Source organism: Stegostoma tigrinum, chromosome 36, assembly GCF_030684315.1.
Source record: "Stegostoma tigrinum isolate sSteTig4 chromosome 36, sSteTig4.hap1, whole genome shotgun sequence".
NCBI classification, from domain to species: Eukaryota; Metazoa; Chordata; class Chondrichthyes; order Orectolobiformes; family Stegostomatidae; genus Stegostoma; species Stegostoma tigrinum.
In genome coordinates, this window is record NC_081389.1 from 9161943 (window position 1) to 9184535 (window position 22593).

Sequence of the window (22593 nt, forward strand, 5' to 3'; positions counted from 1 at the left end):
GTGTTTAGAGTCAGGAAAGTCCAATCCAACAACATATCAGGATGTCTCAGCATTACCCAATTTGTTGTAACTTGAAGGTCATTGGATTTGGAGCTTGGAAGGAAAAGGCACCGTTCATAGTTGGGTTGTCGGGGTGGGGGGAATGACACATCAGATATTCATCTGGTTTCTGTCACCCCAAGGAGAAACCTGGATAGTGCCTGTCTGTTCATAACTTGTTGAATGTCTTTGCGATGAACCATATTTTAATAATTCTTGTAAAAACTACCTGTTGCAGCAGTTGATTTTGATCCAAAATCCTCCTGCTAGTCTTAAAGTATTACTCTTTCACCCTTGCCACCTCCCTCCTGCTGGCTCTTGCTGTCTCCTGAACATGCCGAGTGAGGGCTGAGGAGAGAGGCAGTGCTAAGAAGAGAACAAGCAAACGGGGTTGCGATTATGAGAGTCAAGTCGGAAGGTGGGAGCATGGGATGTGGGCGGAGGCATCAGTGGTGAGGAATTTTGGAAAGTGGGTGTACAAGCACTAAACGTTCAGCGATGGCTTCAGACTACAGAAATTGACATGAGTGACTATCCTTACCTGGCCTGGCTTACATGTGACTCCAGACCCACAGCAATGTGGTTGACTCTGAACTGCCCTCTGGGCGATTAGGGATGAGCAATAAATGTTGCCTGGCCAACGATGCCCTCATCCCATAAATGAATGGGGGGGACAAAAGAAATCCTGTTGGATTTGGTTCTCAGCTGTGCATTTCGCATGTGGGATTCATTTCGTCAATACACCTTTTAAACATAAAGTATGTCAGAATAAAGAGCCCTGCTTATTCAGTCATCGTTGTAGCATAGTGTGTGACCTAACAGTATAAAGATCTCACACTCCATCTTCACCTGAGATGCTTGAAGCAAAACAGGAAAAAAAGCCCTAAAGAACTGTGGTTGCTGTGAATTGGAAACAAAATCAGAAATTCCTGGAAAAACTCAGCAGGTCAGTGGAGAGAAAGCAGAGTTAATGTTTCAGGCCCAGTGAGCACCCTTCAGAACAGTGCTGAACCTAAAATGTTACCTCTGCTTTCTCTCTGCAGATGCTGCCAGACTTTGAAAGTTTCACATAGTATTTGAAAGCATGCTGCTCTATAATTGGTAACTTAATGTGAGCCCAGACACGGATGTGCCTGTGAATATAATGTTTTTAAATATTAGTGTGCTGCAATGAACGTCTCTTGGATTGCTCAAAACTGTGTTACTGTGTTTAGTTTCTGGTATTTACCACTTGTAGAGGCAACACAAACAAGAGGCCATAAATTCAAAATTATGTGCCAAAGAAGCAAGGCTGATATGAGACAATAAAATCTTCTTTATACAGCGATAACAAGGTGTAGAGCTGGATGAACACAGCAGGCCAGGAAAGCTGATGTTTCGGATCTGGACCCTTTTTCTGAAGAAGGGTCCAGACGCAAAACGTCAGTTTTCCTGCTCCTCTGCTGCTGGGATTGCTGTGTTTATCCAGCTCTACACCATATTATCTCAGATTCTCCAGCATCGACAGTTCCTCCTATCTCTTTATACTGTGACTGGTTAGGGTTTGGAATGGACTGCCTGGAAATTGAGGCATTAATGAGTGGTTTGGATGATAAGTTGGATAGAAATGGTATGTGGGGATATGGGGAGAAAGCAGGGGATTGGCCCTCTGTAATGATGCATGCCTTGAAGAGTGGATGTGGAGAAGATGTTTCCGCTCGTGGGAGAGGCTAGGACCCAATGGCCCAGCCTCTGAATGAAGGGACAACCCTTTAGAACTGAGATGAGGAGGAATTTCATCAGCCAGAACTTGGTGAATCTCCGGAATTCATTGCTGCAGAAAACTTCAGTTATTGCGTGTTTTAAAGACAGAGTTAGATAGGTTCTTTGATTAGTAAAGGTATCAGGAGGATGGGGTTGAGCAACATTATCATCCAAGATCGAATGGTGGTACAGATGTGGTGGGCCAAATGGTCCAATGGAGACACAATAGGCCACTTAAAGGCATCATGTTGAGGCTGACATTGACTCCTAGTATTTTTGCTGCTAAGGTAACACTCTCTTTATCCCACTGTACAAGCTCTGCTTGTTGTTAGAGTTTGAGCCTGCGCTGGACGTGGCTCAGATTGAGTCCTTCCTCCGTCAGTCAATACATTTCTTCTTTCGTAACCTTGCATGCTGTGTAGTGCTACATTTTGCCGTTCTCAATCGGTGATGAACTTAAGACCACAAGACTGGAAAGCTTATCGGGTGACTTTTATAGGGGTTTATAAAATAGTGAGGGGTGTAGACAAGGCAAATGGCAGGTGTCTTTTCCCAAGGGTGGGGGATTTTGAGACTAGGAGGCATATTTTGTGGATTAGAGGACAATGATTTAAAGACATGGGGTCAGTTTTTTTTTACACAGAAAGTGGTTTGTGTGTGGAATGAACTTGCAGAGGAAGTGGTGAATGTGGGTACAGTTACAGTGTTTAAAGACATTCTGATAAGTACATGCATAGGAAGTTTGGAGGCATGTGGGCCAGGAGCAGGCAGATGGGACTAGTTTAGTTCAAGAACATGGTCGACAGGTTGGACCAAAGGGTTTTTTTCTGTGCTGTCTGACTCGATGGGCTGAAGTCAGTGCTGCTGTTGAATGAGATCATGACTAATCTGGTAATCCTCAACTCCACTTTACTGCCTTTTCCCTAGAACCGTCACTGATTAAAAACCTGTCTTGCGGAGATATGCTTAACAACAGTCCAGTGTAGTTTTTAAAGAAAAAACTTTCACAGATTTACTTCCATCGGAGAGATGGAATTTCTCCTCCTGTCTTTCTCAAACGTGCAACCCCTTATTCTGAGGCTCTGCCCTTTAGCCGTAGACTCTCCCACAAGAGAAAACAACCTTTCTGCATTTTTTGGAGCTCAGTTTGAATTCCTGCAGTCGGTAGTTTGAACAGCTCAGAGCGGAAAGGTCCCTGTTATTAACTGGTCCCTTTTCACTAACTCTGAGCAGCTGCTAGTTTTCCCCAAGCTGAAATGCCAGCTGTTTTACGATTCTTTTCTTTGGAAGTCAATACAGTTGCCTGCCATCTCACAACAAACCCAGAGTTCCATAGCAACTTCAAGTTGTGTAAACAACTATTTTCCGTGTTAGAGCAGAAAAAGCAGGACTAGGCGTAACTCCTTCCATTTGGCAGCAGTTGCATGGAAGGTGAGGTTGAGTCAACGGTCCGTTGGCACTGAAACTGAATAGACCCCCCTCTGAGGGCCAGAGGGAATAGTGGCAGGAGGCAAAACGTGTGGACAGTGCCTTTAGTTTGCAGAAGATATAACCAAGGTCAGTAATCTTCGCTTTGTTCTGAGTTCTGTCTGTGGGTGGGAGTGGCCCTCATGAATCTAGAGCATGATTCTGCCCTGAGGTTAGAACCTAAAAAGATGTCCAACCCAGAATAATCTTTGATGGGATTGGATGCTTCAGTCCAGTGGATTGTCAATTAGGTTCAAAACATAGAAGCTTGGAATTCCCTTCCTAATCCGCTTTGTCATTTTGCTCCTCTCTCCTTTTAATGTTTGTTCTAAACCAAATTTTTAGATTCCCAACCTTCTACATCCATACAGGACTCTGTTCTTTGGCGATGATTCTGTCAGGAATTTTAGGCATTTCTCCCAAGTTTGAGATGCTGTGTAAAAGCAAGGTGTTGACTACGAAAGGGCTAGAATGTGCAAAGGAACTGAGTGGCCTTGAAGGAGCTGAAATTGAGCTTTAATGAGCTGGTTGTTGTTCTCTAAATACCACTTGAAGACATCATTAGCAATACCTTCTGATAATGGAGTGGAGACTGATGGAGTATTAATTGGCTGGATTTGAAGAATCGTTTTAACCCAACTTTGATTAGATTAGATTAGATTCCCTACAGTGTGGAAACAGGCCCTTCGGCCCAACGAGTCCACACTGCCCCTTGAAGTGTTCCACCCAGACCCATCCCCCTATAACCCACACACCCTTGAACACTATGGGCAATTTAGCATGGCCGATCCACCTAGCCTGCACATCTTTGGACTGTGGGAGGAAACCAGAGCACCTGGAGGAAACCCACGCAGACACAGCGAGAATGTGCAAACTCCACACAGACTGTTGCCCGAGGCTGGAATCGAACCCAGGTCCCTGGTGCGGTGAGGCTGCAGTGCTAACCACTGAGCTATCGTGCCACCCAACTTGCGTGACTTTTTTTCTCTGTGGTCTGCTGAAGAATCGGTTTTTGCTTTCTCTGTTTGTCTCATGGTCACCTAATGGTTTAAGATCCATAAAAATCATCTGTTGTGGCTTAATGCAATGCCTGTGTGTATTGGAATATTGTGTGGTCACCATCAATTGCCTCGGTGCCTTGTGTTCTTGAGTTCAGGCTAATACATTTCCGTTTGCATTCCAAAACCGCAATAGTAACCTCTTCCAAATCCTTTTTGTGGAGGCCTGAATCTCCGGGAATTTCCCATGAGGAAACCTAGGCCAGTCCACCTTGTGAAAGACCAAAGGGAAGCGATTGTGTCATTTCATGTGAACAAGTTGAGGTGAATTTTAAACAAAAAAAGAAAAGAAAGATTGCATTTATTTGATCTTTGGATGTACGGAAGAGCTTTACAGATGTGTAGCTCATGAAGAGAGGTAATCACTGGACTAGCAGTTCCGAAACTCTAGGACTAAATTTCTTGGAATGAGAGTATGAATCCCACCATTACAGATGTTCAAATTTGAATTCCCTGTCAGCTGACATTAAGAGCTTGTTGAATGGTGCCTGTGTGTAATCATTGATGCTCATCAAATCCAGGGGGTTCACTACAGGGCATAGGTTTAATGTGAGAGGGAAAAGATTTTGAAAAGGGACCAAAGGGGCAAATTTTTCAGTGTGTGGTGCATGTATGGAACGAGCTGCCAGAGGAAGTGGTGGAGCTGGGTACAGTTTCAACATTTAAAAGGCACAGGAAGAGTTGAGAGGGATATTGGCCAAATGCTGGCAAATACCCCTAGATTAATTCCGGATGTCTGGTCAGCATGGACAAGTTGGACCGAAGGGTCGCTTTCAAAAGAATAATGAAGGATAGCAGGTTGCCAAGGAAGGTCATTGAAGCTGATGTTTGGATTAGTGGGTGTGCTTTTAGGGGAAGAGAGAACGATCTGGTGAAAAGATGACGCGCAGATTCAAACAGGCCTGTCTAATCACGACCCATTTCTAAAATTTTATCTGTCCAATGCTGTGGGATACTCGACACAATGGATTTGGTGGTCTTGGTGTTCAGTAAGTCATTCTAACAAGGCCTGACCCAGATTTTGGATTTTTTTCCGAGGACAGCCCTCGGACTGTGTTTTGTTCGAACACACCCCATTGTAGGCCTCGCTCAGTAGGATGGTTCAACGTGCTTGCTGCTGCTCGCTTAGGGAAATCTGCAACAGGAAAGTTGCTCATTCTGGAAATTTTTGCTCAGGAAAGGTGTTGGCGTTCCTTTTTGCCAATATTTTGGAGACTACAGAGCACTGACTCAAAATATTGTAACGACGTTGTTGGCAGTGATTTTTGAAGTTCGCAGCCAATTACAGTATAATTACTGTCACCTCTTTCGGAAAAGGGTTTTCCTTTCTAAAAGGAAGCAAAATGACTCGGGCAACACTACTTTTTTGTGGTAATTTTGGCTTTAGAGTTTCAATGAGAAAAGGTCTTGACATTTCAGCTCCTGAAATCATTTTAACTATTCAGTTAGATTGTGTCATGCATTAATTCAGTGAAATTCTCCTGATATTGCTTACAGAATAAGGATATTGGTCTGGACTAATTCTTGATCTATGAACAGGTTGACACCCCTCCTTTTCCTCCAACTCCTCACCGTTTTCTGTCAAAATGCAGAAACCACCTTCTGGTTTCTCTTTCTGGGTTCCCACACTATGACTCTCTCTAATTACAACATTTGAAAGGCAGCTGGGTGGGTACGTGAATAGGCAAGGTTTGGAGGGATATGGGCCAAATGCTGGCAGATGGGACTAGGTTAATTTAGCATTACAAGGTGTAGAGCTGGATGAACACAGCAGGCTGAGCAGGAAAGCTGACGTTTCGGGCCTAGGCCCTTCAGAAATATCTGGTTGACATGGAGAAGTTGGACCGAAGGATCTTTTCCATGCAGTACGCCTCTGTCAGCTCTGGCCTTTCCCAAGGATCTACCGTTGGCACTCTGTCATCTGAAAGGCCGGAGTTTAGTTTTGAGGTGTTCGTAGATTACGTTCTCTCCTGACTCTTGCGCTGTTTCTGATTGGTCACTCTCTTTATCTGACATCCAGGATGGGCAAAAGATTATTCCAGCTGGATTGTGGGAGGGTGGAAGCATTCCCTTAAATCCCTGAAGCAGACCTCACCACCGCCCCCGGTAGCCATCGGCAACAATCCTCTCCAGTGTTACTGTCTGACACCGTTGCGCCACTTGGTATCATAATTGACGTCGAACCATAAAGGTGTGGGATGAGGCCATTCAGCTTCATGATCCTCCTCTGATCCTTCTCTGCGTTGCTGAAGGCTGTGACTGCTCTGATTTTGGTTGCAACACTCGGCCTATGTGTTCCCATTCGTATATGTTTACATCGGCTTCGTCACTGAGATCCTTGCTTCCATTCCCATAACTTCTCCTGTCGCTGTCTTCCATCTCGGATCATAGTCATAAAGCACGGAAACAGACCCTTCAGTCCAACCATGTTCCCAAACCAGACTAGCCCCACCTGTCTGCTCCTGGCCAACTCCCTCCAAACCTTTCCTATTCGTGTACTTCGCCAAATGTCTTTTAAATGCTGCAGCTGTACCCACATCCAACACTTCATCAGAAAGTTCATTCCACACACGAACCACTCTGTGTTTTTAAAAAAAAATGCCCCCATGTCTCTTTTTACATGTCACCTCGCCTTAAAAAACGGCCCCCCTAGTCTTGAAATCCCCCCACCCTAGGGAAAAGTCATTTACCATTAACCCTATCGATACCGCTCATGATCTTATAAAGCTCCTTGAGGTTGCCTTTCACCTCCTACACCCAGTGAAAAAATGCTCAGGCTATCTTACCTTCCTTTTATAAGTCAATTCTCTCCATACTCGGCAACATCCTGGTAAATCTCTTCTGAACCCTCTCCAGCTTAATAATAATCGTCCTGTAACAGGATGACCAGAACTGGACACAGTGCTCCAGAAGAGGCCTCGCCAATATGCTGTACAGACTCAACATGACTTTCCAACTCCCATACTCACCGACTGTAACCATGAAGTCTGCGAAAACCTTTAGCGACACTGCACGGAACGAGATTGTGGTGGCCTGGCAGAGATATTAAATATTTTGCTGGCCACAGGTGACGTGTTAGATGACTGGAGGATAGTTAATGTGGTTCCTTTTTTTTTCCAAGAAAGGCAGCAGGGATAGGCCAGGGAGTTGCAGAACAGTTAGTCTGATGTTGGTGGTGACAAACTTTACTACAGAGAATTCCAAAGGACAAAACTAATCAACACTTGGAAAGACAGGGAATGATTAAGGGAAGTCAGTGTGGGTAACTACAGCCACTACCATCTGGAAGGACAAGAGTAGAAGGTTCTTGTGAACACCATCAGCTGCAAGTTTCCCATCAAGCCACTTACCGTCCTGATGGCAATGGTTTATCATTCTTTCAGTGTTGCTGGGCCAAAACTCTGAAACTCCCTTCCCTACAGCACTGCGCGTTTGTGCATCAGACAGACTGCAACATTCCAAGAAGGTAGCTCGCCAACTTCATCTCGAAGAGAATTAACGACGAGCAATAAATACCCACATTGCCGTGAACAAGGTAAAAAAATCAAAGCACATCCCAAGAGGTTAAAACTGCAGACTTCTCAAGTCCCAGTCCTGCTTCCACTGTTTGTAGCCATGTCCTGACCTTTAGTTTCTGGAGATTCCAGATTATTCCTGAAGGACTGGCGGCTCTCCCCAGACCATAATCCCAATTTGGTTTTTGGAATGTAAAACAAAGTGACTAATACGTAGCCCCATTCCCTACTTAACAAAACTCGGAGTAAAGAATTGAGAATTTAATGGACTCACTATGATAATATGCGATCCGTAGACTTTACTACAAAAGGCAGAAATCTTAAAATTTAATTCCATAAATTGAGGATGCCTATATTTTACAACATTTTCTAATGGTTTGAAAATTGCAACATTCAGAAGTGTACAATCTTTTTATCTCCATGAATTTTATTTTAATAATTGTTCCTGACTGTACGATAAAACAAATGCGAAAGCTACAAAATTTGATGCAAAAACAAATTGCTGAAGAAACTCAGCAGGCTTGGCAGCATCTCATTGAGTCATAAAGTTGTAAGCACAGAAACAGACCCTTGGGTCCAACTCCTCAATGCTGCTCAGATGTCCGAAGTTAATCTAGTCCCAGTTGCCAGCATTTGGCCCCTATCCCTCAAACCCTTCCTAGTCATGTACCCATCTAGATGCCTTTGAAATGGTGTAATTGTACCAGCCTCCATCACTTCCTCTGGCAGCTCATTTCATACACGCACCCCTCGGTTCCCTTTTAAATCTTTCCCCTCTCACCTCAACTCTATGCCCTATGCTTTGGACTCTCCTATCCCGGTGAAAAGACCATGCCTATTCACCCTATCTATACATCTCATGATCTTATAGAACTCTACAAGGTTACTTCTTAATCTCTGATGTTCCAGGGAAAATAGCCCCAGCCTATTCAGCTTCTCTTTATAACTCCAATCCTCCAGGCCCGGCAGCATCCTTGTGAATCTTTGCTGGACCCTTTCAAGTTTAGCACCATCTTTCCTCTAGCAGGGAGACCAGGATTGAATGTAATATTCCAAAAGTGATCCAACCAATGTCCTGGACAGCCGCAACCTGACCTCCCAACTCCTATACTCGATGCTGTGACTGATTATGGCAGTTGTGCCAAATGTCGCCCTCACTATCCTGTCTACCTGCTAGCCCACTTTCAAGGAACTATGGACCTGCACCCCAAGATCTCTGTTCAGCAACATTCCCCACAACCTTACCATTAAGTGTAAAAGTGCTGCCCTGATTTGTCTTTCCAAAATGCAGCACCTTGCATTTATCTAATTTAAGCTCCTTCTGCCACTCCTCAGCCCATTGACCCATCTGATCAAGCTCACGTTCTAGATAACCTCTTCACTGTCCACTACCTTCAATTTTGGTGTCATCTGCAAACTTACTGACCATGCCTCCTACATTCACATCCAAAACGTATATACAAATTATTTTATCTGACTCTGGTCCTGCGTACATTCCTGATTTTGAACCTGTATTGATGGCAGTGTCTTCAGTTTCCAGATCTTAAGCTTGAACATCTTCCTAAACCTGTCTGCTTCTCTCCCCTATTTTCAATCTCCTTAAAACCTGTCTTATTACCACATTGTGTAGTTAGCTGTGCTCTGATCATGCTCCTGTGAAGCATTGTGAGATTTTTATTGCATTAAGGGGCACTATGTAAAGATGAACTGATGACTTTGTGCTGATTCAAGTGAAATGTTTTCTCCTAAGAACGATGGCAGTGTAATGGTAATAGAAGATAACGTTCTGGGGATATTGGTTCACCACGGTGGCTCAGTGGTTAGCACTGCTGCCTCACAGCATCAGGGACCTGGGTTCAATTCCACCTTTGAGTGTCTGTGTGGAGTTTGCATATTCTCCCTTTGTCTGCATGGATTTCCTCTGGGTATTCCAGTTTCCTCCCATAGTCCAAAAATGTGCAGGCTCAGGCAGATTGACCATGCTAATTTGCCCAGAGTACCCAGGATGTGCAGCCTAGGTAGCTTAGCCATGGGGAAATGCAGGGTTACAGGTAGAGGGGTAGGATGCTGAATGGCCTGCTTCACACTACTGTTTCCATGATTCTACAGCAGCTGATGGAATTTAATCCAGTTTAAAAAACCTGTCCTTTGAAAACCAGTTGTAGTGTTGTGTCTCTGACTTAGAGATCCTGGGTTTGTGTCTCACCTGCTCCACAGGTGCGCAATAACATCTCCAAATAGGTTAATTAGGAAATTGTCTCAGTAGTGGTGAACATGACAATTATCGTTGATCGGTGGAGATGAGGCAGAGTTAACATTTTGAGTCTCAAGTCCAGTTGTGAAGAAGGGTCACTGGGCTCAAAACTTAACTTGCTTTCTCACCCCAAATGTTGCCGGACCCAGTTAAGTTCCTCGAACAAACTTCTGTTTTTGTTACCAGCTGTGGTTCCTTATCTTATTTGTGCCATCATCTTAATCCAAGATAATTTTGCAATGAGCCAGTTATCTATCTTTTCATGTCTTGATATGGACCTGTTAGTCCTATGTCATACCTGACTTGTCATTAATTATTGGAAACACATGCATTTGGTGACGTCTGTTTAAGTAGAGCTGAAGAAATAAGCTGCTTTCTCTTGATGCTCCTTTCATCCTTTTACAGATGTGCCTTGTTATGTTTCACTGTCATTAATTACTGAAGAATACATTTGCAAATCAAATGAATGATCAAATTAAGATGTGCTGTTAGAAATGTGTCGAGCTTTTGTAGGAAATGTCTGTTGTTCGCTGTTTGAAGTACAATGCCATCAGGTGTTGTTATATTTCCGGGAATGAGATCCTAAATTCTGTTGGCTGACCAAGTTGTGGAAATGCAATTAATTTTGATCTTGGATTTATTGGGAAATTGGAGAGATCTGAAGTGGATATTCATGACTTTCATATCCTCCAGGAAGTTCTGCAGCACTTCAAAAGGATGCGCATTGGCTATGAAGTGTAGGAATACTACTGCCGAAGGGGGGGGGGGAAATAAAATTGGGGCAGCCATTTTATGCCCAGCAAGATCCCACCAATAACCCACTGGAATGAATAACTGGATGAGTCCATTTTTGCCGTGTTTAACTGAAGGGCATTGAGCAGTTTGTGAGGAAAGCTTTTTGTCCATGGTTGATTTCTATCCACTGAGAAACGGGCAGATGAGGCCTTAATTTTACGAAATGTCTGACATTGCGGCACTTTGTCAATTAGCCATGGACGTGTCCCCTCAAATAAGACAGGCTAGATCCTGACGTTTTCTGCCTTTTAAAGGCCAGTATCAGGCATTGCATTTCAGATGCAATTTGATTGGTCAACTACCAGTCTTGAAGCAAAACACATTTTATTCAAACCCTTTATTAAAATACAACAAAAGAAAGAAAAGTATTGGAATAACAACTCTATGGGAAAACTTAACAATGCATTATTTGACTACGAAAGAGTGACTGTTCCAATATAGTAACATGCTATAAACACACCCTTGCAGAGGCAAATTCATTAAAATCAGTTGTCTCATATGCAGTTCTCCAGTTGAGGAAAAATTGCATCGCGAGAAAACTATCTATCTGTGTCTGAGAGTGAGGGAGGGGTTAAGTGAGAGAGGGGGTGGAGGGGAGAGAGAGAGACATCTCAAATAGACAGCTTTTCACCTCTGTTGTAAAACCTGTCTCCAAATCCAGGACAAAATACAACTCTTAAAGCCATAGCCACAGTGTTGTCTCCGCACCATCTGTTTGGTCAAGGCAAGTTATTCAGCATCATTCTGAGGTTTGGAATTGTGCAGTAGGGGCAGACATGCTGTACAGAGTGTTGTGTCATGGACGCAACAGTGTGACCACAAACCAGTGTGAGAGAGAGATGCATGATACGCTATGTCACAGATAATGTGAACAGGACTTAAAACTAACAAGCTCTTCAATGACCTGGTTCCTACAAATTCTTTGGATGTACCATGACAAGGTGAGAGGTGATTTGCGAAATGTTTGGGAAGCAGCATAGCTTTACCTGAGTGTTGTGTTTGAGCCCATGCTTCTGATCTGCACCCCCCTTTCCCGCTACGCCGAGCCCCTGTCGAAGCGGGTACCTGCTGATGAGATTAGTCTCCTGGAGAAGTAACCAAGGTTACTCTTCTGAAACAGAGCCCGAAACTGTTTTTGTTCACGCCAACTTGCTGGTTTAGTTTGGCTTTTTCTAACTCCCCTTTGACAAAGCTGGCAGCAAGTCCGTAACCCCTGCAGAACTAAAGCAGTCGAAGACTTTAGTTAGGCCACATTTGGAGGACTGTGCACAAAAGGGAGGAAGGATGTAGAGGCTTTGTCAAGGGTGCAGAAGAGGTTTACAAGGATTTGGCTCGGATTGGAATGTGTTAACTATAAGGCGAGGTTGGACAAACTTGGATTTTTTTTGTTGCACACCAGAGGCTGAGGGGCAACCTGAGAGAAATATATAAATGATGAAAGATGTGGATATTTAGAGTCTATGTTTCCCAGGTTGGAAATTTCAAGCATTAGAGGGCGTTTGTTGAAAATGAGAGAGGCAGAGTTTTAAGGAACTGCGTGAAGCAAATTCTACTTTACACAGAGGGTGTAGGTATCTGGAATGCGCTGTTGGGGGGAGGTGGTAGAAATCTTATGAGGAAGGGAAGGATCTGGGCTGAAGGCACTATCCTGCAGAGAGAGAGTGGTAAAGTGGTAGTGTCCCTACCTCCTGAGGCAGGAGAACCAGGTTCAAATCCCACCTGTTGCAGGGATGTGTCATTACAGACTTGAGTATGTTGATCACAAAATGTGGTAATGCGGTAATGTCCCATACTTTGGGCTAGGAGGCCTAGATTCAAGTCCCAGCTGCTCTAGAGATGTTGTACCATCATAGATTTTGTTTTAATCTGACAGTTCTATCTTGCAGAGATGTGCTGAGACTGAGATGATTGGTCTCCAACGTAGACAGGATGGTGAAGAAGACATGTGGCACCCCTGCCTTCATTGATTTGAGTCTAGGAGTTGGGGGGGGTCATGTTGTGGCTGTACAGGACATTGGTTCGGACTCTTTTGGAATACTGCATTCAACCCTGGAGATGCTGCTTGGCCTGCTGTGTTCATGTAGCTCCACGCTTTGCTATTTCCGTTCTGGTGTCCCTGCTACAGGAAGGATGTTGTGAACGTTGAAAGAGTTCAGAAAAGATTTGCAAGAATTTTGCCAGGGTTGGAGGATTTGAACTATAGGGAGAGGCTGAATTGGCTGGGGCTATTTTCCCTGGAATATCAGATGCTGAGGGGTGACATTATAGAGGTTTATAAAACATGAAGGGCATGATATCTGGTTAACATGGACGAGTTGGACCAAAGGGTCTGTTTCCATGCTGTACATCTCTATGACTCAATGACTGTTTCACTGTGACCATCTTAATTGTTGCAGTTACACCGGCACAGAAAGTCAAGAGATCTCTCCTAACCCTGTCAACATGCGTTGCGAAAACAAGTAGAATGCAGTATTCTAGATGATGTGAAGGATGACTGTTCATCGAGATTATGCATTTCGAAACCGACCCATGTCACCATTATTGAGTCACTGGACTGGTGTATTCCTGGGCTTGACAAAAGTGTGCTGAATGTACCCATCCATTGCCACTTTCTGTGCTTGTTGTGTCAACATGGTGTTGTAAGTTGGCAAATTCACCTGGAGTTCACAGAACATCAACATAAGGAGCAGCTGAGCCATCTTCCCCCTGTGCTCAGGCTTGGATGGGCCAATGCAGTCAGGACATGGACTGCCCAATCCCTTCCACCTTGGCCATCCCCGGTCATTCGTTGAATGCAGCGAAATTGATTTGAGACAGCAGGTGGCTCAGTGGGAAGTGCTGCTAGCTTGTACTGCCAGGGACCGGAGTTTGATTCCAGCCTCCGGTATCTGTGGATTTTGCTCATTCTCCCCGCGTCTGCCTGGGTGCTCTGGTTTTCCTCCCGCAGTCCAAAGATATGCAGGCTAGGGTGGATTGGCTGTGCTAAATTGCCTGTAGTATCCGGGGATGTGCAATCTAGGCGGATTAGCCATGGGAAAGGCAGGGTTACAGTGATAGGGTAGGTGAGGTGGCTCTGGGTGAGATGTTCTTTGGAGGGTCGCTGTGGATTCGATGGGCTGAATGGCTTGCTTCCACACTGTAGGGATTCTGTGATACTGACATGAACGGGTGTAATGAGCAAGTTCACGGAAGAGCAATGTACAAATGACACATGTTGGAAGTACAGCACGTAATGAGTGGTAGAGTAACTGACCTTGGAGCGACATGGACTGGTAAAATGTCTGGGTGCCGGGCAGATCGAGTTTAATGTGGTGAAGTAACACATTTTGACAGGATAAAGAAGTAAAACAGTGCAAAGTAAATGGCGAAATGTTTTTTTATAAGGCCAGCAGTAGCAGTGTGAAGTAAACATGCACAGACTTGAGAAAGTGGCAAAACAAATAAACGGACAGAATCCTGGCCTTTTGTTGAGAGAGGCCTTATGTTTAGACTCAAGGAAGTTTTCCCAAGCTTTTGTCTTTGAGTCAATTGCAGGTTCGTCCCCAACTGGAGGATTGTGAGTGACCTGGGCACCACACTTCAGGAAGGATGTTGAGGCCTTGGAGAGGTGTTGCTGCAGAGTTTTTGTTTAAAAGCATTCATTCATAGGTTGAAGGAATTGCAGGCTAGGCCAGCATTTATTGCCCATCTGGACAGTGTTGCTGTGGATCTGGAGTCACATGTATGCCAGACCAGGTAAGGATGGCAGTTTCTTTTGCTAAAGGACGTTATTGAATCAGGTGAGTGTTGCCAACAATCAACACTGGATTCATGGTCTTCATTAGAGTCTTCATGTCAGATTTTTATGGAATTCAACTTCCACCATCTGCCATAGTGGGATTTGAACCTGGGGCCCCAGAACATTGAGGATGGCAGCTTCTTTCACTGAAGGGCATTAGTAAACCAGATGGGTTTTCCTGACAACTGGCAATGGTTTCGTTGTCAATAGTAGATTCTTAATTCCAGGTACTTGTTTTCTTGAGTTCAAGTTCCGCTATCTGCTGTGACGAAACTTGAACCCAGGTTCCCAGAACATTAGCTAGGTCCCTGGATCAACAGTCCAGTGATAATACCACTAGCCTGAGATCACTAGGTATAGAGCTGGATGAACACAGCAGGCCAAGCAGCATCTTAGGAGCACAAAAGCTGATGTTTCGGGCCTAGAACCCCCTCCTATGCCTGAAACGCCAAGCTGTCCTGCTCCTATGCTTGTCTTGCTGTGTTCATCCAGCTCTACACCTTGTTATCTCAGATTCTCCAGCATCTGCATTTCCTACTATCTCTGAAACAATTAATACCTCTAGCCTTTTGTCTGTTCTAAATAAGAATGCTGTCAGTGCTGAAAGACTTCAGTGGCGAGGCAAGAGCTGGTTGGATGCTTGTCCCTGTGGTAAAGCTGATGAGATACAGTTTTGGACATGGAAAGGATGAGGTTGGCCATCTCGCTAACCAGAAGGCAGAAATTTAGGTGAATGCTGAGGAAGCCCGAGTTGACATGAAATTGGCATGCATTTGCCCCCTGTGGGGCTTTTGACTGTATGTAGCAATGCTCACCTTATTGCATAACAAAAAACTTGAATGAAGATGGCCATTTTGCAATCTTTGAACATCCCCATTCCAACATGAGGATAGAGGCAAGGTAATTGATGGAGCTACTGAAGATGTTTAGGCCTTGGATACTATCTGAGGAACTCAGAACATGGATTGTTATGGAATGGTAGTGTCCTTACTTCTGAGCCAGGAGGCCCTGGTTCAAGTTCCAGAGGGGTATCATAACGCCTTTGACAGCTTTGCTTAAGTATACCAAGAGTTGAATTTTACCGTACCATATTAAATTGCTCCTTAAATTCTGCCTCTTTGATTGCATCTGTTTCTGTTGGTGCCTTAGAATTCAGAGACAGATTTTGTTGCTGTAAAGCTGGAAGTCACACGACACCAGGTTTATAGTCCAACGAGTTCATTTGAAATCACAAGCTTTTCAGAGTGGCACTCCACCTTCAGTTGTTAGTGACGGAGGTACACTCAGACACCAGAGATAATGGGAGCTGCAGATGCTGGAGAATCCGAGATAATAAAGTGTGAAGCTGGATGAACACAGCAGGCCAGGCAGCATCTCAGGAGCACAAAAGCTGACGTTTCGGGCCCTGGGCCCTCAGATGCTGCTTGGCCTGCTGTGTTCACCCACCTCCACACTTTAGTATCAGACACCGGTATTTATAAGTAAAAGATCAAACGGTCACACACTTGATCAGGGTGTGCTAAACAAAGCTAAGATGCTGTTAAATCATTAACCATTTAGATGGTCTTATTTGATTAAATGTGGATGTAAATCCACAAATTCCTTAGAAGTTAGTGCCCTGAGAGAACCAGAAAGTTTTATCATTGTCTGATGTCACCTCTTCTTTACAATGCTTGTTCGGGTGTGAGGTCTTGTTTAGAATCTGTGTTTTGGTTTGGAGTCTGGCTGAGTTTATTTCTAAAGCAGGAATTTATAAAATGCCACATTAACTGACTGTACGTTGTGTGCTTTTGGAACAAAATGGAATGTAACTGTCAACACAAATTCACCCCATAGATTGTGTGTGCACATGCACAAAAGAGTGAGTGAGAGTGCCCGCGCATGTGTGAGAATGTCTGATACTACATCTCTCACTAATACCTGAAGAAGCGATCAGGCTTCAAAAGCTTGTGCTTTTCAAATAAACCTGTTGGACTATAACCTAGTGTTGTGTGATTTCTGACCTTGTCCACCCCACTCCATCTCCAGCATGTCCACGTCATACCTTCTAAGCTGCTTTAAAGCAATCATCAAAAAGAAAGCAAGTTGTTGGGGGATGGAGAAGTCGTCTTTGGAGGTTGATGGATTGTGGCAGGAAGATTTGTTCTGGAATATTGTGGGAAAGGCACACAGGACCCAGCAGTATTCAAGTAGCCCTGTGGTCCCCTTACATCAGTACTTTTATAACGTGTTATCTTGCCAACAAAGCTGATTTCTGGGTCACAAAATCAGTTATTAGGTGGGGAAAAAGAACTTTGTGGGTGAGACCATCAATCATTACTTTTTGGGTTTGATGCGCATGAGGTGGAGGATAGTTGGGGCGTTGGCAGTTGCTAAAGTTATACCCGAGTTGGTTGTGGTGTTTGCTATATAAGTATTGATCAGGGAAATTTGTTGGACAAGTTAGTACAGGGACTATTATTGAAGGTCATTCAGGCCATGCTTGAGGTTTGACAGGAGTGTTACTTGTATCTTACTGAAATGACATGTTTTGTCAAGCCTTTACATCTCATTTTTGACTCCATCTATACCTTTTGCTACCTTGAGAAGGCAGCCATTACAATCAAAGAGCCCTCCCACCCTGGTTACATCCTCTTCTAACCTCTTCAAACAGAAGAGACAAAAGCTTAAACGCTCACACCAACAGATTCAAGAACAGCTTCTTCCCCACTGTTATTAGACTACTGAGTGGCCCTCTCAAATTTCTGATCTAATTTTGATCTCAGTCTTTGTGTGCCTACTCTGTTCTATTGCCCTAATTTACTTTGCCAGTTTATAATGTGCCTAAACTGGTCAGAAAACGCAACTTTTCACTGTACCTAGGTGCATGTGACAACAATAAATCAAGTTCTATCAGCAGCACAATTCACAAGAATACCAATTCAAGGAGAACAACCAACATTTAGACTGCACTAGAGGACAGTGCTGACTGTGGTGTGAATAATGTACCAGTTGATGATGGTTGACAGTTAACTGCCAGATTTTGTTCAGTTGTTAAACTAGGCCGATTGACTCTGACTCTGGTTGGGGCATCATGCTGAAAAATGAGCTGGCGAATGGCTATCGCTTTTGTTGCTCTTTCAAACTAGGCACAGCAAGTGTGCTTGCTGTCTCTACCTGCGGGGGAAGACAGGGCACTGTGTGATACGATATGGTAAACACAAATGCACCACACTGTGAACCTGACTGTCAATCCTACATTGGTGCCTGTGTAATTCTTTGCACACTTAGGATTATTCAGCAAATGTTGTCCAACTGCAGAATTGTGCCTGATGATGGTCACTAAATTATAAATTTTGCAAGAGGATTTTTTTGGCTATGGCCTGTATTGTGCTTTTTGGCTTGGACTGAGACATTACGGTTCAGGTCTGCCTGTGGGACAGCCTCCTTCCTGCGAAGGAAATCACTTTTTCTTCTTCCACTTTCACAACAAACTGTATGGAGGCCACCTTAATCCAATTTTTATTTTCTTATGTTTCGCACAGTTCAATGGAAAAATAAGTGTTCTCATTGAACCTCTGTGTCTGCCCGAACCAGGTTAAACCCTCAATATCTTCAGCATGCTCTATTCCTCATGTCAGACTCATGGTGAGGTCAAATGGCACCCAGCTATTTTCTCTGGTTTTTAGAACCTCTGGAAAATGTGACTCTTTCAATTCCCAAGCAGCAGGATGTCTGTCTTCACGCTGTTACAGCACAGAAGGAAGCCCTTCAGCCCAGTGTGCCTGTACTGGCTGTCTGAATGTGCAATTGACATAATGCCATGCCCCCTTAACCCTGCGTTCTGTTCCTTTTCAGATGATAATCTTATTCCTTTTTTGAATGTGTTGTTTTTGTTTGTTTTTGTTTTTTTTTAAACCTGTCTCCACCACTCTTCCTGGCAGTGCATTTCCAATCTATAAGCGCTCACTGTGCAAAATAATTTTTCCTCTTGCCACTTTGCTGCTTTTGCCAGTTGCTTTAAGACTGTGCCCTAGTCCATCCCCACGCTTTAATGAGTGCAAACAGTTTCTCGCTCTCAAGTCTGTACAGATCCCTCGTGATTTGGACTATCTCCATCAGGCCCCCCTCTCTGCCTTTCCGTCTTCCACAGAGAGCCGTCCCAAATTCTCCAATCACTGGGTGAACAGAGACATTGGAGTGCAGGTTCATAGTTCCTTGAAAGTGGACTCACAGGTAGACAGAGGAGTGAAGAAGGCATTTGGTATGCTTGCCTTTGTTGGTCAGTGCATGCAGTGAAAGTTGAAAGAGTTCAAAAAAGATTGACGAGAATGTTGTCAGGATTGGAGGGTTTGAGCTATAGGGAGAAGCTGATAGTTTGAGATTGTTTTCCCCGGAGCGTCGGAGGCTGAGGGGTGACGTTTTATAGATGTCTATAAAATCATGAGGGCCCTGGATAGGGTGAATAACTAAGGTTTTTTTCTCTAGAGTAGGGAAAGCCCAAAACTAGAGGGCATAGGTTTAAGGGGCGAGGGAAAGATTTAAAAGGGACCAAAGGGGAAGCTTTTCATGTGCGTGTATGGAATGAGCTGCCAGAGGAAGTGGTACGATTACATCATTTAAAAGGCAACTTCCTGAGTGGGTAACTGAATAGAAAGGGTTTAGAGGGATATGGGCCAAATGCTCGCAAATGGGACGAGATTAAATTATGGTATCTGGTCGGCATGGACGAGATGGACCAAAAGTTCTGTTTCCCTGCTGTACAACTCTATGACTGTACAACACAGTCTCTACTGAAGTTTTGCTTTTCATTTCTTTTGCGTTTCATCTTTCTGGCTAATGAAACCCTGGCCCAATGAGGGTCCAAAGGTGGTTCATTTTGTATAGGACCCTTGTTAGGTAACGACTGGAATTCAATCGATGTGGAGACTCAGTTGCTTTCAGGGCGAGTGCACAGCGACGGCTCACCAACGGGAGATCTGGTTGAGAGAATGTGAGAAATGGATTTTGTTCAGTGAAATGGCCTTGAGAGTTTCATGAAACTGTAAAAGAAGTTGGAGGGTGATGTGACAATACTGTGATTAGGAGGGGTGTATTGTGTCTTGGTTTTCTTTACGAAGAAAGTTTGAGACAGAGCTACCATGCAGTTTGCTCCAAAGCTTGTGAGGCCTTAGCAATAGTAAGAACTACCACTGCTGTAGTCAGAGATAACACATTTTCTAAAGAAGGGTCCTGACACGAAACTTCAACTTTCCTGCTCCTGTAATGCTGTGAGGCCTTGGGTTCGTTTTTAAAAGTTGGAACAATAGCAGCAGCCTGGTTCCCAAAGAACCAGATTTTCTCCCAGTTTTTACCTTCAGTAACAATTGGTGCGAGGGTCTTGAAGCTGGATGTGAAAGCTCTTATTCCTCTCTCTGTTTCGGTTAACAGCTGGGGACCTCTTCCTGCTGCTAGAATTGTATATGAGATGATCTGTCTTAACTGAATTTTCCAAGGGTGTGCTTATGGGATATTACTATATTGGTACAGTTAATTAGTAGTAGTTAGATATATCTATCATTTTACCTGTATTTTAACTGTTGGTAAAAATAGTGTGTTTTGCTTAACATGAGTAGTTTAACCAATCAAATTTTATCTGGAAAACAAGTTTTACACTTGTACTTAGTTTTAAAATAAGAAAAAGTTAGGGTCGAGGCTACTTTGCTAATATTTTCTGAGGAGGTGTGATGTGGCCTATAACCATGAGAATTTTCTTTCCCTGAAGTGGTTGAATGGGTGATAATTTGGTGCGGTGTACAGATGGCTTTGAAGAGCAAAGTATGAAATTTAGATACTTTCTGACGGGTAACTATTGAGACAGATACAACAATTTTATTTGACAAGTTTTCACCTGTTTGAGAAAGCACTTTCAAATCAGGAAACGTGAGCGAATGGGCCTTAAATGGATAGTTCTAGATAAAAGCTTTACCTTTACCTGTAGCTATAATGTCAATGACTGACACACTGATCATGTTTCAGCCTGCACTTTATTAATAATGGCGTTTCTGAAATATATTTTCGATCAGTGCTTCCGAAGCCTTTTCCTCCTGTGAACCTGCTCTGAGGCTTGAAAGTTGATATGATTCCATCAGTGCAAACTGAGGGCACAGAGGCCTGCTACAGCAGGAGCCACTCATTCAGTGAAAGCTAGAAACTAGGAGTAGGCCATTCAGTCCTTTTTTTGAGCCTGCTCTTCATTCAATATGGCTGATCAGTCTAACTCAGTCCCCTGTTGCCACTTTCTCCCCCAAAAACCCTTTGATCCCTTTCACCCCAAGAACCTGGATCACCAAACCCTGACATTTTAGTTGACAACACCACTTGAGGTGCTAACCTCTCCCTCTCAATTTGGGACATTCTGCTTTAGATGTTGACTTGTTGAGGTGATCTGTTTGAGTAGAATTTGAAATGGTTGGGGCGTGGAAACTTTCCACTTGATCCCTCAGCTCTATGGTGCTTTGGTCAATGACATCAATCACATCAAAAGCCACTCCACCCCCAACCACCTTTGATTAGAATTGAGAAAATCTTTTGCTGTAATAGATTTGGAGCAAGTGAAGGAGAAAGAAGGCGAGAGGAAAAACAAATGGGAGCTCTGTGACAGGAGACAGTTAATGATGGAAGGGTTTTGTGGTGTTGGGCCCCGAGGGTGGTAATGGGAGAAGCCGAAGATCACAGAAAGGTGAGTAGAGGAGGTGCGAATGCCAGGATGCTGACTTGGCTGAAAGCCAAGGAGAAGGAGGGGGAGAAAATCGGGGGAAAAGACAACGAACTAGCAACAAGATGTGAAACAAAATGGGGAGAGGAAGTCGGTGATAGATACTTTTTAAATGACTGTCAAAGTGCTTAAAGCTTCCTGAATGGATCTCTGCTTCTGGAGCCAACTTGCTCTGCTGGAAAAGAGAACCAGACCGTTGTCATTCCTATTTGGACTGACATGAAATAAGCTGTCCTCCTTCTTCCCAGCCTGTCTACATCTCTACCTTCCCTTCTCCGCCATTAACAGCTCTTTTATCTTTGGCTCTGGGAGCCTTTACAGTTTGTTCCACTTGCTCCTCCTCCTAATAAGTCTGTCCAAAATATTTAAAACCCCTCACAATTTTCCAACCTCTGTTTTGAGTCTGATATAGCTTTCTTTGGAAATGACAATCATGTTGAGGTTGATTCACTCGTTGAGCTGGTTTCTTGTTCCTTAGACGTTTCATTACCCTGCTGGGTAACATCCTCAGTGCAGCCTCCGATGAAGCGTCAGTGTGTTTTCCCACCTGGATTTTAAACTCTGCGATCCGTTGAGATGGATTGCCTCACTTCGCAGTTTCTTTCGCAGTGGAATGTATATGCGGTCGAGTTCAATGTGTATATTAATAGTATGCTTCATGGAGTGCCAGGCTTCTAGGAATTCTCTGCCTGCCTCTGCTTAGCCTGTCCCAGGATCTTGGTGTTGTCCCAGTCGAAATGGCGGTTCTCCATGTCTGTGTGGATTGAGATGAGTGAGTATTGGTCCTGTCTTTTTGTAGCCAGTTGGTGTTGAAGTGAGGCAATCCATCTCAGCGGACCCCAGAGTTTAAAACCCAGGTGAGAAAACACAACGGCGCTTCATTGGAGGCTGCACTGAGGATGTTACCCAGCAGGGTAATGAAACGTCTGTGAAACAACAAGCCAGCTCGGCGAGCCAACCAACCACAATACCCACAACCTGAGCTACAAATCTACTCCAAAACCTCAAAACAATCCTCTCTGAGCAGACCTGCAGAGTTTCTCTAGCACGTTTTTATTTTCACTTAGGCGTTTCTCCCTACCTGGTCAAGGTGGTGATCCTAGTGGGATAGACCTAGGAGCCTGTGCTCCATTTCTACATTCCCTTCCTGCCCTCTCCTAGATTTTATATTTCAAAACTGTCCGATTCTCAGGCAAGGTCGCTGCTTG

General features: G+C 44.0%; 1 protein-coding gene across 8 annotated transcripts in view; it reads left to right on the forward strand.

The window, feature by feature from the left end:
• Positions 1 to 22593, forward strand: part of tln2b (talin 2b) — a 357717-nt gene that overhangs the window by 48476 nt on the left and 286648 nt on the right. The window contains exon 1 of one of the 8 annotated variants that reach the window (XM_048520620.2): positions 3257 to 3339. The exons of the other annotated variants lie outside the window; for them this stretch is intronic. The gene's annotated coding sequence lies outside the window, so the exon portion shown is untranslated. Of the gene's footprint in view, positions 1 to 3256; positions 3340 to 22593 lie in introns of those variants that run through there. 8 annotated transcript variants of the gene reach the window in all.